General features: G+C 38.6%; 1 protein-coding gene across 3 annotated transcripts in view; it reads right to left on the minus strand.

Annotated features, from left to right (window-relative positions):
• The window catches only part of BACH2 (BTB domain and CNC homolog 2), a 369,771-nt gene that overhangs the window by 153,855 nt on the left and 200,791 nt on the right, over nucleotides 1-15,125 (minus strand). For all 3 annotated transcript variants that reach the window (XM_034962528.3, XM_034962530.3, XM_034962532.3), the window contains one exon: nucleotides 9,949-10,097. The gene's annotated coding sequence lies outside the window, so the exon portion shown is untranslated. The remainder of the gene's footprint in view (nucleotides 1-9,948; nucleotides 10,098-15,125) is intronic.

A 15,125-nucleotide genomic window follows, 5' to 3' on the forward strand; every position in this document is an offset into this window, starting at 1 on the left:
TTGCAGACATTCTCATTCTTTGGAAATGCCACAACCACTCAGTCAGTGGAACGGGACAGCACCATCAATGGGATCACGAAGGCACAAATTTCCCTGTGAATGCTGGCGCCGCCTCTCTTTGGTGTTTCTTCTAGCCACAAACGGACACGTTATCACTTACTGTGGTTGCATTCGACTCAGCAGCCAGATGCAGGGGAGTTTTTACTTGGTTAACTGTCCCTCCAACATCTGTGTCTACAGAAGGTACTACAGGGCAGGCGTGTGCTCATCTTTGTCCCTTCTCCCTCCTCCAACCAAACACACAAAAAGTTTTCCAATCTCTAGGGCAACACCATTAAGATATCCTTTCCTTGCTGTGCTATGAGTTTACAAGAAATAACTTTCTAACAATAAGCCAAGAAGATGGATGTTGTAAAACTGCATTTCAAATAAGGCAATTCCTTTTTAAAAAAGATTCAAGGGTTTCATCCTTCTTTCTTCCTTCCATCAACACAATTTGTTTATGTATGAGTTGGATCTTTCTTCCTTCGGAAGAGAAAAGTGCTGATAAACTATCATGTGTAGACACACAACGCAAAAACTTGGTTGCCTTTTGCTATTTAAACAGAGACAAATTATTTCCCAATATACCACTTACCAGACAGATGCAAAGATGTGGGCAAACCAGTCATCAGAATTAACAGAGTGATTTTGCTTGCACTACATATTCTGATTTGTATGACTCTTATTTTTAGCCATGCACAAAGGGCAATAAATGGAAAATCTTATTCTAACCGCTACTTTTTCTGGGCCACCCACACTGCCCCACCTACCACACAACTTCAAAATGTAAAAAACCCAGCCCAGGGTTTGTCCTAACAAGGGATGCAAAGTGGCTAAAATGTGTGACATTTTTTCCAGTTAGTGTTTGTACTTTCATTTTTTTTTTTTCTGTCTCAGGACTTTCAGGGAAAACAATGTTGACTTACCAATGGGCATTTTCAAAGACTCTAAGTTGGTATGTCAGTCAGTGTACAGACAACGTGATCCGCAAGGCACGGGCACCACCCTGCCGTGAACCACATCTCAGCCAATCTTCCGCAAAGAAATGTACCCAAAAACTTTTCTGTAAATTCAGGAAGGTGATCCACACCTTCCACATTTTGTTTTGAAACAATGATGGTATTTTAAAAGTTCTTCAAATTAACAAAAGTGATATCAGAAATATAAACATTTCTAAAACAGAGCGGGCTGTGAGGAGTGATTTTGCCAAACTTAAGTCACTAGCACTTGACTTATATCTGCTTTTAGTCTGCGGTGGCACCACGCTTACCAAGGCACAGTATCCCCTTGCTATCCCTTTCCTTCTGTGCATTTTTTCTTTCTGTATGCCTTAACCACACTTCTCCACCTGATAACCTGAAGCTTATCAAGCATTAATTCACACATGGTTATCATTGTGGATTGAAGCATCTGATATTTAGAGATAACCATCTTGATGGCAAATAATAAAAACAAAATTGATGAAGAGGATGTTTGCCAGGGGCACAGAGAAGATAGAGATGAGAGTCTATTTTTGATTACTATCTTTCCAGACTTTTAATAAAAAGTTATTACAGTCTCAGGATACCAATTAAAATGCTTGTTCCTCTGAGCCCTCTGCAAACCACAACAGCAAACATATGCAGGTAACAATTAATATTTAAAAGTCTAGTTCAACAAAATCATCAGAATCATTAGGAAACAAAAGGCGTCAACCCTCAGAAAGGCATCTTTACCTGTGTGCCTGCTCATTATCCAGAAACTAGAGGAAATGTTCTTTCATCGTCTGGTAGTTAGCACATGCGCTGCAGAGCTAACACCGTCTTCATGCGCGGTACTCGAGCAGCTCTGATGAGATGTCTCAGAAAATCTTTTTTGGGTGATAGTCCACTATCGCCAGAACTTCTGACTTGTGTTGTAAAAACACAGGCAATTAAGTATTACACAAAGTGGGTCATACGCCACTGAGACAACCACACCGCCCCCAAATCAGACTCCAAATGACTGTGCTGTGACAAGGTAGGAGGGGTCTGAACGCAGCGAAAGCAAAACTTTTATGTGGTGAGGAGCATTTTAGTTTTCACTGGTTTAGGTTAGAGAAAGTTAATCTCAATGTCAACTACAAAGCCAACAAACTTTTAGTGTGTTCTTGAATTTATATGACAAATGCTGACTGTTCATCTAATGGGAAATTCAGATCCAATGTCATAAACAGTCTGAGGGACAGTCTCAGGCTTAAATGACATGCCCATCACTAAACAAGTGAGCACTGTGACTCAGTGAAGGAAGGCGGCCAAATCGAAACTAAAGATAAAGAACCAAATTCTCATTATCCACATTAGCATCTCCTTCTCCAAAGGAGGATCAAAGTACTGTATACCACTTCCCCACACCCGTAACCAAGCAGGGCATTCAACACAATCGCGGATGCTACCCAAACACCCTTCAACTACTGTAGGAAAAAGGTCAAATGTAGTTACCTGAATTGAGCACGTTCATTCATCTGTCACTGAAGAGCCACAGAAATATTAATTCAATATACACTGAGTTCCTATTACATACAAGGACACAGAGGACATGAAGGGATGCTCTCAAAGTCACTGCTTTCAAGGAACTTAAGAATCCTGTACACGGGATGATAAAACCTAGATATAACCAATGTCAAAGACAGACTTTTTCTTTTTTTTTTTAAACAAACAAAATCCCTTCTAGCAGCTAGCTGCTTACTAAATACTTCCTATTCTACTGACATAAAGTTTGTGGATTACAATTCTACATTTCTCAGATGAATCTTCTAACAATTCCTTAAATTTTAGCTTGGTTTTCTTTCAGTGCTCAAAGCCCTTCCTAACCTTGGCCAAGTGTTAGGATTCATCCTAACCTGAAGGCCTAGTACTCTCCAAAGGGAAGCATGGAGATACCGGCAAAACTCAAGGAGCTATAAAATCACACCACAGCAATCGGAAGAGATGCATCTTTAAAGGGGGGTAAAGGATGCAAAGTTAAAGGAAAACTCTGTTCACAGCACAAGAAGGCATATATTTGAATGAAATTTTGTTACCAAAATTATAAAATCAGGATTTGATTGGAGTCCATATTGTTTGGATTGTGAATGCAGAATGGGAAGATCTGGCTAACTCAACCTTTCCCATTTCTGCCAAATTGCCTTATAGTACAGTGATTACTAATTTCTAAATAATCAGAACACAATCAGTTGACCTAACACCAAAGCCATCTTGTACATAACTCAATCTTCCTTTATGATTCCAGAGGCCCACTAGGATCTTACAGGGCCACTCACTATCATTTTGACTGACAGAAGGTAGAAATGAAAATACTGGTTGACAGGAATTTCCACCTGATAAAGATACTGGTGAGTCCACACAGCTATCTGTTCTTATAAGAGCTGATTAATATAATTAGAAGGAAGAAAAAAAAAGTAACAAGGAGATCACTGTCCTCTAAGATGACACTTAAAGGCATCATTCCTAAGTGCCACCAGCTTGTAGGATGTAATCAGTCTAGGGCACTGCTTGTAAATTTGGAATTAGTTAATTAGTTTCTTGAAAAAAGTCTGGAAAAATACATAAAAGTATGAGTTAACAGGTAGGTTATATTTGGGCAGCCAGATCATAGGTAATTTATCTCTACCTTTATTCAATTTTCTGCTATTTTATAAATTATGTAGAATACATGTATCACTTTGATAATAAGGAAAACAAAGCTACTTCTGTTCAGATAAAAGGAAACAATTATTTTCTGATTGTGGTTCTGTCTAGAAATCAAGAACACTTCATCAATAACTTTCTGACACTTTCTGTCAAGAAATCAAGGACCCAGCATACTAATCTGAACTGAACTGATGACAAGTAAGGCACAGAATACAGGAAAAATATGCTAGAAGTAACAGATTATAGCTTCTAATTAAGCACTGCAAGGACTCTAAAAATCTTGCTATCCTGCAAAGCTTTGTAAATACTGTTCTGGGGCAGAAGAGCAGAAGTGCTTTTCCTCCTCATGACGCACAGTCTGTGCAACTTCCAGCTGCCACAAGGCTGCAGGCACACACTCTTACAAGATCTATCTAATGGGACATCCTTGGAAAAACATGCTGCAACGCCCTGGGTTAAATCTGGGCTCACAGAGAGGCATCGTTTCACTAGCGACAGGTGCATCCAAAAAAGAGCACACAAACCATTTCTTAAAAATCAACAGATTGGAAACTATTAGAATAAATTGATAAACAATTTGTACTACAACTGATGTCACTGGGCAGGCAGCTTTATAATAAAACATAGATTATTTGGAGACTCACGACTCAGAGAATTATCTTTTGAAATTTTTGATTTATATATTAATGTATACAACCATGCTGGTAACATCACTCCTCTCTGTACCATTAGCAGAGAATGAAAATTAATTTTGATGATCTCTTGAGCAGAACATAATCTGAATCTGAAATGGAATATTACAAATAATCATATCATAGGTTCTTTTTATTTTTTAAAAAGAAACAGAATTGGCTTCAAAAGTATGCCGTTGGTTCCCAATGACTATAGGAGCTAAATACATAGGTTCATAAAATGATTTCATATATTAGTTTTAAAAGCAGTAATATCACAACTTTTAGAGTGCTTAACACAAACAGAACATTTAACATTTAACCTCTGGCACTGGAAAGGTGGTAAAAGCCAAAACTTGCAGTTTCTCGAGAAGAATAAAAATGAATGGTATATTGTTCTATCCTCAGTCAAAATTTTTAGATTATTATTAAAGCATGGAAATAGGTATACTAAAACCTCAGTTAATTAGACTATTTGAGGACAAGAATATTTTTTATTATTTTGATTTTCTGGTTAATTGACAACTAGAAAATGCTTTTTGTTGAAGTTTTTCCAAAGCAGTTTCTTTTCCTCTTTATAAAACATCTAACCATTCTCAATGATTCAGCAGGTCAGTGTCATCAGCTACAAGTATCCTCCAGGGTTTACACCCTACCTTTACTCAAAACCAAAGCTATCTTGTTTTCTTCATCGCTGAAAAAGGGAAGTGTGGTGTGTGCGGTAGGGTGGGGTGTGTGGGAGGGAAGGGGAGGGGGTGGGGAAGTATGAAGGTTAGCTAATTCAGGGTTCTGGCTAGTTGGGTTCCAGGTAGCAAAGCCGTCAGCAAACACAAATTCAATGTCTGGAACCAGGCACATCTGATTCCTGCGAATGATGAGACAAGGACACAAGGAGATCCCACTAGGGTCTGTCTTTGTTGGTCTTCTCTACTTTATGTCATTTTGTCTCGGTGACTGCTGGTTTGATGCTCTTCTCTGTGGAAAATGTGTCAGTGTGTCTATCTAAAAATTCTTGTCTATGAACTCATGGGGGGGGGAATTTATTTTGATTAGATTCCATATCCATGCCCTTTCAACTGAAGCTTAGGGTGGATGTCAAAGATGAATAAGCCCTTACTTTCCTCTCCCTTAGACTTGCTGACCTGAATTTTCTCCTCTACAAAAACCTTTAATTCCAGTTTTTTTTTTTTTTGGTATCTCAGCGGCTCCCCATAGCAACTGACTCAGAAACCTCTTTTCCTTTGCCCGTTTTCCAATACCTAAGTGAAAATCATGAAGAGTTTCTTTCTAAGCAGGTTTGGAAAGTCTGGCATGAGAATGAGTGGACTAATTTATATATATTGTACTTTAACAAATTCATTTTACCTCTTTTCAGTTACACCTTTTCCTTAAGCAAAATTATATATAATGGTTCTGCTACAGGGCCTCTGTAACAGACTATATATATACTGGTATCTTAAGGAGATAGTAGGATAATTTAGGATAGCAGTTTGTGAACTTTTTGAAACCATGGATCCTTATAGATGACTCTTCAGGAATTCTAACCCCTGGTCAGCCCTAGGGGTAGAGGGTAAAGTGAAGACGACCTGAATAAAGTATGGCTACTGGGCCCCGTAAAACTGTTGATTGTTCTTCAAAGCCAAATTTCTAGAAATGTAGAATAAAACACAAAAGCCAAAAAAAGTAGGGTACAATGGACTAACCTAGTGAGTTCCATCCTGTGTGTTCCTCACAGGACTACCAGCCACTCACTAACCTGTCTGTGACTTACGGGTACGATAATACCCATAAGTACAGAGATTTGGTGATGGGGGATAAATCCTGCTTCACTTGGAGAATGTAAAACAGGCATCATAATAATCACAGGCCCTACAGCAGGAGAACTATCTGCTGTGGATTTCCTCTCACAGCTTTCATTTTCTACTGCGCTGGAATCTACGGGAAGTCTGCATTCCCTGGTTCCTGCCTCCATGTCCACCTCCGCTGATTAAGACCTTTCAGAAGCCACAGTGAGGCACACAGCTCCGGGACTCTCCGTGCTCTGTGCATGGACTGGTTTACAAACACCCATCTGGAGGAACTGGAGCAGCCCCACTGCTGGAGCATGGGTGGCTCATGCTTTCCTTCGCCCCAGTGAAGCAGGTCTTCTAGATGTGTAAATGGCATTTTAGTAGAGACCACAGTTGTTTAAGGCAAATTCCCTTGATGGCTTCTGACAACTGTGTCTTTACTCTGATAGGAAACTCATTCCTGGGACTGAAGTATATACCATTCAGTGGATCCCTTACCTTTGTTGTCTTCTAAAGGCTGCCCAAAGGGTAACAGGGATGAGGGAGGTGTGAGAGACATAATGATCTGTTCTTCCTGCACCCTCACAAACTGCAGCATCCCTATCAAGCACTAGCTAGTGATTCTGCACAGCATTCTTAGGAGGAAAGCTTTAAAAAATTATGTAAAATATATACAACATAAAATTTACCATTTTACCCATTTTTAAGTGTGCATTTCAGTGGCATTAAATACATTCACATTGTTGTGCAACTGTCATCATCAATCATCTCCGGAACTCTCCAATCTTCCCAAACTGATACTTAATATCCATTGAACAACAACTTTCAATTTTTCCCTCCTCCCATCCCCTGGCAACCACCATTCTACTTTCTGACTCTGTAAATCTGACAGTTCTGGGTATCTCATATAAATGAGATATTTAATATTTGCCTTTTTGTGTCTGGATTATTTCACTTAGCATCTTCAGGGTTCCTCCATGTCGTTAGCATGTGTCAGAATTTCATCTTTTTAAAGGCTGAATAATATTCCATCGTATGTATTAATATACACCACATTTTGTTTATCCATTCATCTGTAGATGGACACCTGGGTTGCATCCACCTCTGGCTACTGTGAATAATGCTGCTATGAACATGGTTGTACACACATCTATCTGCTCAATTCCCTACTTTCACTTTTTTTGGTATATACCCAGAAGTGGAATTGCTGGATCACTTGGTAATCCTGTTTAATTTTTTTTGAGGAACTGTCATACTGTTTAGTATTTAATTTTTTAAATAGATACACTTTATCTTAAAGAGCAGTTTTAGGTTCACAGTAAAACTGACCAGAAAGTATAGAAGTTTCCCACATGCCCCCTGTCGCCCTCTGCCCCACAAGATTCAGTTTTATAGGCACCCTACTCACTCGGTGACTGAACGCTCGTCCAAAGACATGGGGAGTGATCCAGGCAGGTCCTGCCAGATCCAGCAGGAGCCTGAAGCCATGATTCACCTAAGGAGTCATGACAACTTCTTTCCTTCCTGACCTGTAGACAGGAAACTGACTGACAGCAAAGGTCATCCCACAGGAACACTGGATGTGTAAACGTGGAGATCTGCAGAGTGGCAGAGCAGGAGAGGGCGCTAAGGGGCATTTGATCCAACCTCCTTCTTTCACTTTATGGTGAAGATGTCTCATAAACTGATAACCTTCCTTCCAGGAATGCAGTGCAGAATAAACTAGTGCTTGTTGGAGATGGCATATTTTTGAGGGTGGAGTAATAATAATTACATCACTCACAACTCTATCAGCCCTAATCCCAGCCCTGTTACCCTTTGAGCAGCCCCCAGGAGGCACCTCTGGGTTAATTCCATTATAGATCACTTTTAACACTTACTGGTTTTTGTCTTATTTTTCTGATATTGTGGGTTTTATTTTAAACATTTTAACATACACCTACTGTACATTTAAGTCTATCTCCAGGATTTTTGACTCTATTAATGTTGAGGCAATACATATGTTCTTTCTTTGCTTGGCAATTGCTTTATTAACAGTGATTATTCTCAACTCCAGAGAGTTATAATAAGAGAACTGTAAATCCTAAGTGCTACTCTGAATGATAACATCTACCATATCCAAGTAAAATGTTATAAATCACAGTGCTTATCCACAGATTTAAAATGCCCAGAAATTTCTCAAATGTTTCCTGGACAGTATCACTCATACTATTTTTACACTCACATCGACTCAATGAAACAAAAGAAAAAATGCTGTTTCAAATTCCTACAGTCAAAGCTCAGAAATATACAATGCATGTATCTATTCACAGGTACACATGTACATTTGTATGTATGCTTACATGTGTCCAAATGTACATTTGTTTAGTCAAACTCTTCTACTTTTTTCCATTAACGTGGAATAAACTGTTCTTGTCCTCAGCGGTTAGGCAACGGGCCTGTTCGAAAGCTAACATCACAACATGATGATTCGCAAAGTTTTTCAGTCTTGAGAACTTAGAATCTCACAAAACCTGGACTTGCTGGCTTGGGTTACTCATTGGAGGTGTGCTTCCCTTCCCGTGTGTGTGTTTTTTTATTTTGAACTTTTGTGGGTATACAGTAGGTGTGTATATTTGTGGAGTATATGAGATGTTTTGATACAGGCATGCAATATGAAATGAGCACATCATGGAGAATGGGGTATCCACCCCCTCAAGCATTTATCCTTTGAGTTACAAACAATCCAATTACACTCTTTACTACAAAATGTAAGTTATTATTGACTATAGTCACTCTACTGTACTATCAAATAGTAGGCCATATTCATTCTTTCTATTTTTTTTTGTACCTATTAACTATCCCACCTCCATGCCCTGCCCCCAACCCCCACTACCCTTCCTGGCCTATGGTAGCTATCCCTCCTACTCTCTATGTCCAGGAGTTCAAGTGTTTTGACTTTTAGATCCCATGAGTAAGTGAGAACATGTGATGTTTGCCTTTCTGTCCCACATGTGTTTTGTAAATCAAATCACATTTAAGTGTGTGAGGGGAGGGATAATGCTATGATGACTCACTCTGAAAGGGAACAATGTATTTCCCAACTCAGGGGAAAAAAGATTTTCTCTTTTGAGTGTGTCTAAAAGCATGATGAGCACACCTGCAAAAGGACTGTAGCTGTTGTTTTAGCCTAATAACAGCACTATTAGTCACACTTGTTGAAAACCAGGGGCAAAGAATGGCTGGTACTAGCAGCTCTGGGGTAAAGCTGGCACAGAATAATGGCATCAACTGGGCTGGACTTCCAAATGTGAAGGTGCTAAGTGAACCTTAAAACTCTTTTCTGAGACATAAGTCAGTGTATTAAGCAAAGCATTAAATTTCTTAATTTAATGCTATTTATTACTCAAGTATATACAGTTTTCTACCTTTTTCATTATTTCAAGCACATGAGTTAAAGCAGTGATTCTCAAATTGGGGTCCCTTGACCAGCTGCATCAGCCTCACTTGGAAACTTCTTAGAAAAGCAATTCCTAGCCTGTACCAAATCTACTGAATCAGAAATCTGGGCTTGAGGCCCAGCAAGCTGTACTTCAACAAGCCCTCCAGGTGATTCTGATTCAAGCTGAAATTTAAGAGCCACTGAGTTAAGGAACCACCAATATACAGATTCCAACCTTTGCTCAATGATAACTCTCCAGCTCCTTTGTTAAAAAAAAAAAGTAATTCATGTGTGCTTGGGCTATTTGTTACCATCACCTAAGAAAATATTTATCATTGTTTAATTAAGGAAAATAAACCCTGGTCAAAACTTACATGTAATTTTTCCAGGTCCTGTGCTGGCTTCGAGTCTTAGGATGCAGGGAACTGGGCGAAGGGAGAGATGAGAAGGCTCTGGCAATCCATTCAGACATGGACCCCAAAGTTTTGTGGGGCAACCTTGTGACAGGTCAGTGAGTGTCCACCTAATTGGGAAGGAAAAGTTGTCCATTAGCAGATGAAAGTATGCATGTGAATGTTTCCCCCTCTCTCCTGCTATCTCGCCATACTCCGTTCTGCTTGTTATGATCTCATACAACTGTCTGTGCCTCTGGCTGTCGGCCTTTTGACCAATCCTCATGAACAGAATAAGACACCATAGCCCGTGGTAGAAACGCCTGGGCTCTGCCTACTAGAAGCCCTATTCCTTGAGGTATCTTCTTTAGGTGAGCAGCCCTCATGAGGGGCTCTCCTGAATCCAAATGCAGCCTAGGAGATAGGTCCATGTCCAGTAAGTTATCACCTTCTATATTTCATCTCACGTTTTCTGTCAGCAAATCAGAACACCTTGGTTTAAAAGACACATGTGGCCATTGTAAATAGAAGAGATTCAGGAAGCAAATGATTTAAGAATTCTGACCGAAACGAGATGATTCCCTGATGCCTCAAATGTGTTTCGTTTTAAAATTAATATTTATTTTTTCAGATAACCTAATACATGCTTATTGTAGAACATTTGAAACACAGAAAAATAAAGAAAAAAATAAAGATCAATGGTAACCTTGACACCGATAAATCACTAATGATGTTTTGTTGTATGGGTCTGAAACTCCTTCACCGAAACTCTTGGGGCCAGATATGTTTCAGAATTCAGAATTTTTGGATTTTAGAGATGCAGCTACCATTTATTACATTAGTATCTTGTGAGAGTATGGAGCAGCACCCTATAGTATTAAATATTAAACATTAAATATTTGTGCACAAAAATAGATGCATATTCTTATTAAGTGGGGGTAAAATAGAGCCTCATATTTGTTCAGGCCAGGTTTTCCTACCAAAGAAGTTACTAAAAATAGAACAAAACAAAACCCCTTTTGATTTCTGAAAACTTTTGGTTTTAGAATTAGAGATAAGGGATTGTGGGCCAGTATTCTTTTCAGATACATGCACATACTCAAAGTATTGCTTCTACTTTTTCATTCAATTCTGAAATAAAATGTGAGTTATATGAATATGAGTATTTCCCCAAGTTATTAAAAATTATTCAAATCATGCTTTTTAATGTTCATGTGTATTATACCCCATAGAAATACATCTTATGTATTTATTTCCCTCATTTTTGGAATTGCAGATTGTTTTTTTCTTTGTTATTGTAAATAACACTTTAGGGGATATTTCTGAATATCAGATTGTCTTGAATTTCTGAACATTTTCTTACGCAGGTTCCCAGAAAAGGAATTATTGCATGAAAGGGCATAAACTTTGAGAGTCTTGATTTTCTAGAAAGATTGCACCAATTTATATTTTTTTCCAGCAGCATGAATGCCTGGTTAATTATGAACCTTATCATAGACAGAGAAAAATACACTTGCTCCTCACGCAACTTAACAAAATTCTAATCAATGATGACCAAATGTAAGATATTTTATTTTTGTTTTCCTTACACAGAAGATAGTGAACAGCTTGCTGTTTTTCACACAGCAAGAGAGAAATGGAGTTAATTTAAGTTTACCATCAAATGACCCTCATTAGGCCAGACTGAGTTAGATGTGGACAGTGGGGGAGCTGTGACTTATCCATGGGGTCTGCACATGGAAAAGCATGTGAAAGAATTCAGAAATAATTCCCATAATATCGTGAGAAGAAAAACCACTGATTATTTGTGGGTTGATAATTCATCTTCTAGAGTAGTGAGGCCTTGTATTTCCCTTCCTTCTGGTGTTTTCCTATTTCTTGGACATTTTGCTCTTCCTCAGGATGGCATCAAAAAGCAGAAAAAGATGCGAAGACAAAATCAAATCAGAATAGCTAATAATAATGGCTAACCCTTATGCATGATTACAGTGTGTCCACTCCAATGCCAGGTCCTTGTATGTATTATCTCATTTAACGCCAAGTGCATTGGTAACAAAACTGGTGGCTGGCAAGTTTGAAAGTATGTGCCCACTCATTGGTCCTCCTTATTCCTCAATAAGTTTGTAGGAATTTGGGCTTCAGAATTCCAAAGATGTATTCAAGCTTAGTGTCTCATTACTATGTTGACTCATTGCCTAGCTATATATATATATCACAAGCTTGATCTTTCCACTCTTTGGTCAGTACCATCTATAGCATCTAAACGAAGCAGAGAAAGTCTAAGAAAATTCTAGACAATAGTAAACCCTTTGAAAGTCCTATATTGACACGGGGAAGGCTATAGCTCTTTGAGCACAATAGAGAAGTGTGAGGTAAGAGTGTTATATAACACAAAACAGGTTATACATGGAGAAAGACATGAAGACACAGATAAAATACACACTTGAAAAAAGAAACATACAAACACATTCTTCCCAAATGTGGCTACGAATTAGGAATGCTAAAGCAGGTCTTACAGCCCCAGGTTCTTTTAGATTTATAGCTTTTTCTAATAATCTCTCTTTCTCTTTCCCCTTTATGTATATTTAACCTTACAGGATAATTGGTATAGAGAATGCCACAATTTTCATATGCTAATAAAAGCAAACTGAAGTGACGCTTGTTTGTTATATTAAATGAAATAACCTCACTCTTTCACTTATGTATAAACTCAAATTTCTGCACCCACTAATACTATAAGATGGTTATGGTTTGAGGAGTGGGGGGTGCAAAAAATTTCAATCCTATTTTGGGAGTGATTTAAATTGATCTTTCCCAACAATCTTATCTAAAAATAAGGATTGTTTCTATCAAAATGATCAAAAGACCAAAGAGAAGTGGACCATTTCCTTCACTGTGGCTTTACTTCATAATTTAAGCATCATTTTCCTGATAATTAGGTGTCAACGCAGGTAGAATAGCTTATACATGATTTTTCTTTGCCACATTCAGGTATATGACTAAGTTTCTAAGCAGACCAGAGCTACAGGGTGTGAAAAATAAAATGGTAATAGAAGAAATAAACCCTCAAAGAGTATACTTTGTTTTTTCCAAAGGGCCTAACTGCTTCAGGGGAAATACAAAAAACAAACCACCATTAATAACGCAAACGATTACCAGACACTCCTTGGATACTCAAACTGTACAACTATCATTGTAAAGCTAATTACAAATTTGGATTCTCTCATTTTAAAAATATACTTCAAAGCAACCCACTTCTGTTTCAATGCTGAACCAAAGTCTGTGCAATTGGCACACTGTCAAAGTAAAAAAAAAAATATATATATATATATATACACACACACACATTGCATCACTTGCACTTGAACAAAGTTATTACTTTCAATGTCACTAAATCCTGAACTGCAAAACACCGCAAGCTAAAAGCAAGTAATGCCACATGGTATATTATCTTACATTTACAAAAGAGTTTATAGTTTTCCAAGCCACAGAGATACAGACTTTCCCACTCACAGTAGCTTTGTTATGCTGGGCACCCCACTCACTGCCTCAGAGCCTACTACCTCTCACAGGTTCTTGTGGGGATCACATGAGAATGTATACAGAATTTTTTTTGCAGATTATAAGACATACATAAAATATTAGGTATCTTTTTTTTAAACTAAACAACTTTGTGAGGCATAAAGATATTAATCGCCATTTCATAGTTCGGAAAAGAACACAAGAAGATGTAACAAAAAAAGTACTAAGTTAGAAGATCTGAGTTTTATTTCTAAATTGGCTACAAACTAGCTGCCTGACTCTCTGGGACTTGATTTCTTCAGTAAAACAAGGGGGTTGGATGAAATGACTGTAAGGTCTTTTGGAAGCCAATGGATCTGTGATGTAGGACGTGGCCATGGTAGTGATGGGAGTGCCTTAGGAACTAATCCCTCCTGGAGGCCAAGGAACCATGAGGCCAAAGGTAGCATCCATCAATCTGAGGCCTGCAGTGCTGGCGCAGAGTCCTTGAGCAACCCCCAACTCCCAGAGATGAGACAGACATTAACTAACTCATTTTGCTGGACTGAGGGGAGGTTGGTGGAATCCTAAAGGAATGGCCAGGGTGTCTTGGGCATTGGAAAGAAATACCGAAGAAACTTAAGCCAGCAGGTCTTTATTAACTGGTACAGGTATTTTATAACTTTAACAACTGGTATAGCCAAGTAAGTATATACCAGCTGTCAGTCTTGCTAACAGTTTTACTGTTGTTTGTCCATCAGTCTCAAAGAGACGGCCACCACTGAGGGCCAACCACCTTGCTTGGCTAAGTTCCTATAGCATGGGGGGAGATGTGTAAGAGGGCTCTTTTTGGTATTCTGAGTGCACATCAGGGTCACATGGGAATTTGACTTTAAAAAGACACTAACTTAGGCCTCTACTAATGCTATTTTACTAGCACTGTTTAACACAACTTGCTGTAATGATGGAAATATTCAATATCTCTGCTGTCCAATATGGCAGCCACATGAGGATACTGAGCACTTGAAAAGTACCTAGTGAGAGTGAGGAACTGAATTTTTAACTTTAGTCAATTTAAATCAATTGAAATTTAAATAGCCACATATTGTTAGTGGTTAGCTGATTGGACAGTGCAGCCCTAGGTGGCTTCACATATTAGTTTTCTTGGACCTATTTCAGACCCCAGAAGCCCACAGGACAATACCCAATATAGTCCTTCAATAGGTATTCACTGCCCTTCTCCTAGGTGCTGGGCCATGTTTAGGTGTCTCAGAACAATGGTGAATAAGAGTACCATGGACACTTCCTGCCTTGTGGCATTTTGCGGCTAGATTGATTTCCGAAGACCTCACAAAATCTTGAAGTAGCTCACCAGACTGCTCTTAGGAAAAGGTGGGTGAGGAGATATGGTAATGCTACACTAAGCATGAAAGCACTGCTTTTTCATTTCTTCGTATTTACTGTTAGAGAAGTTGGGGGAAAGTTTAAAAAGAGGTATCTGAATGGTTACTATTCATTCTCTTACAAGTAAAGTAACATATCCCAGATATGGGAAATTATCTGTAGGTAACTACCTCTTGCATAATCTTAACCTTACTTAAAAAGAAAAGTCCGAGGAACCGCATTCTGAAGCTAAGAAAAGTAAATGGTATTCAATT

Source organism: Pan paniscus, chromosome 5 (genome assembly GCF_029289425.2).
Source record: "Pan paniscus chromosome 5, NHGRI_mPanPan1-v2.0_pri, whole genome shotgun sequence".
Classification (NCBI taxonomy): Eukaryota; Metazoa; Chordata; class Mammalia; order Primates; family Hominidae; genus Pan; species Pan paniscus.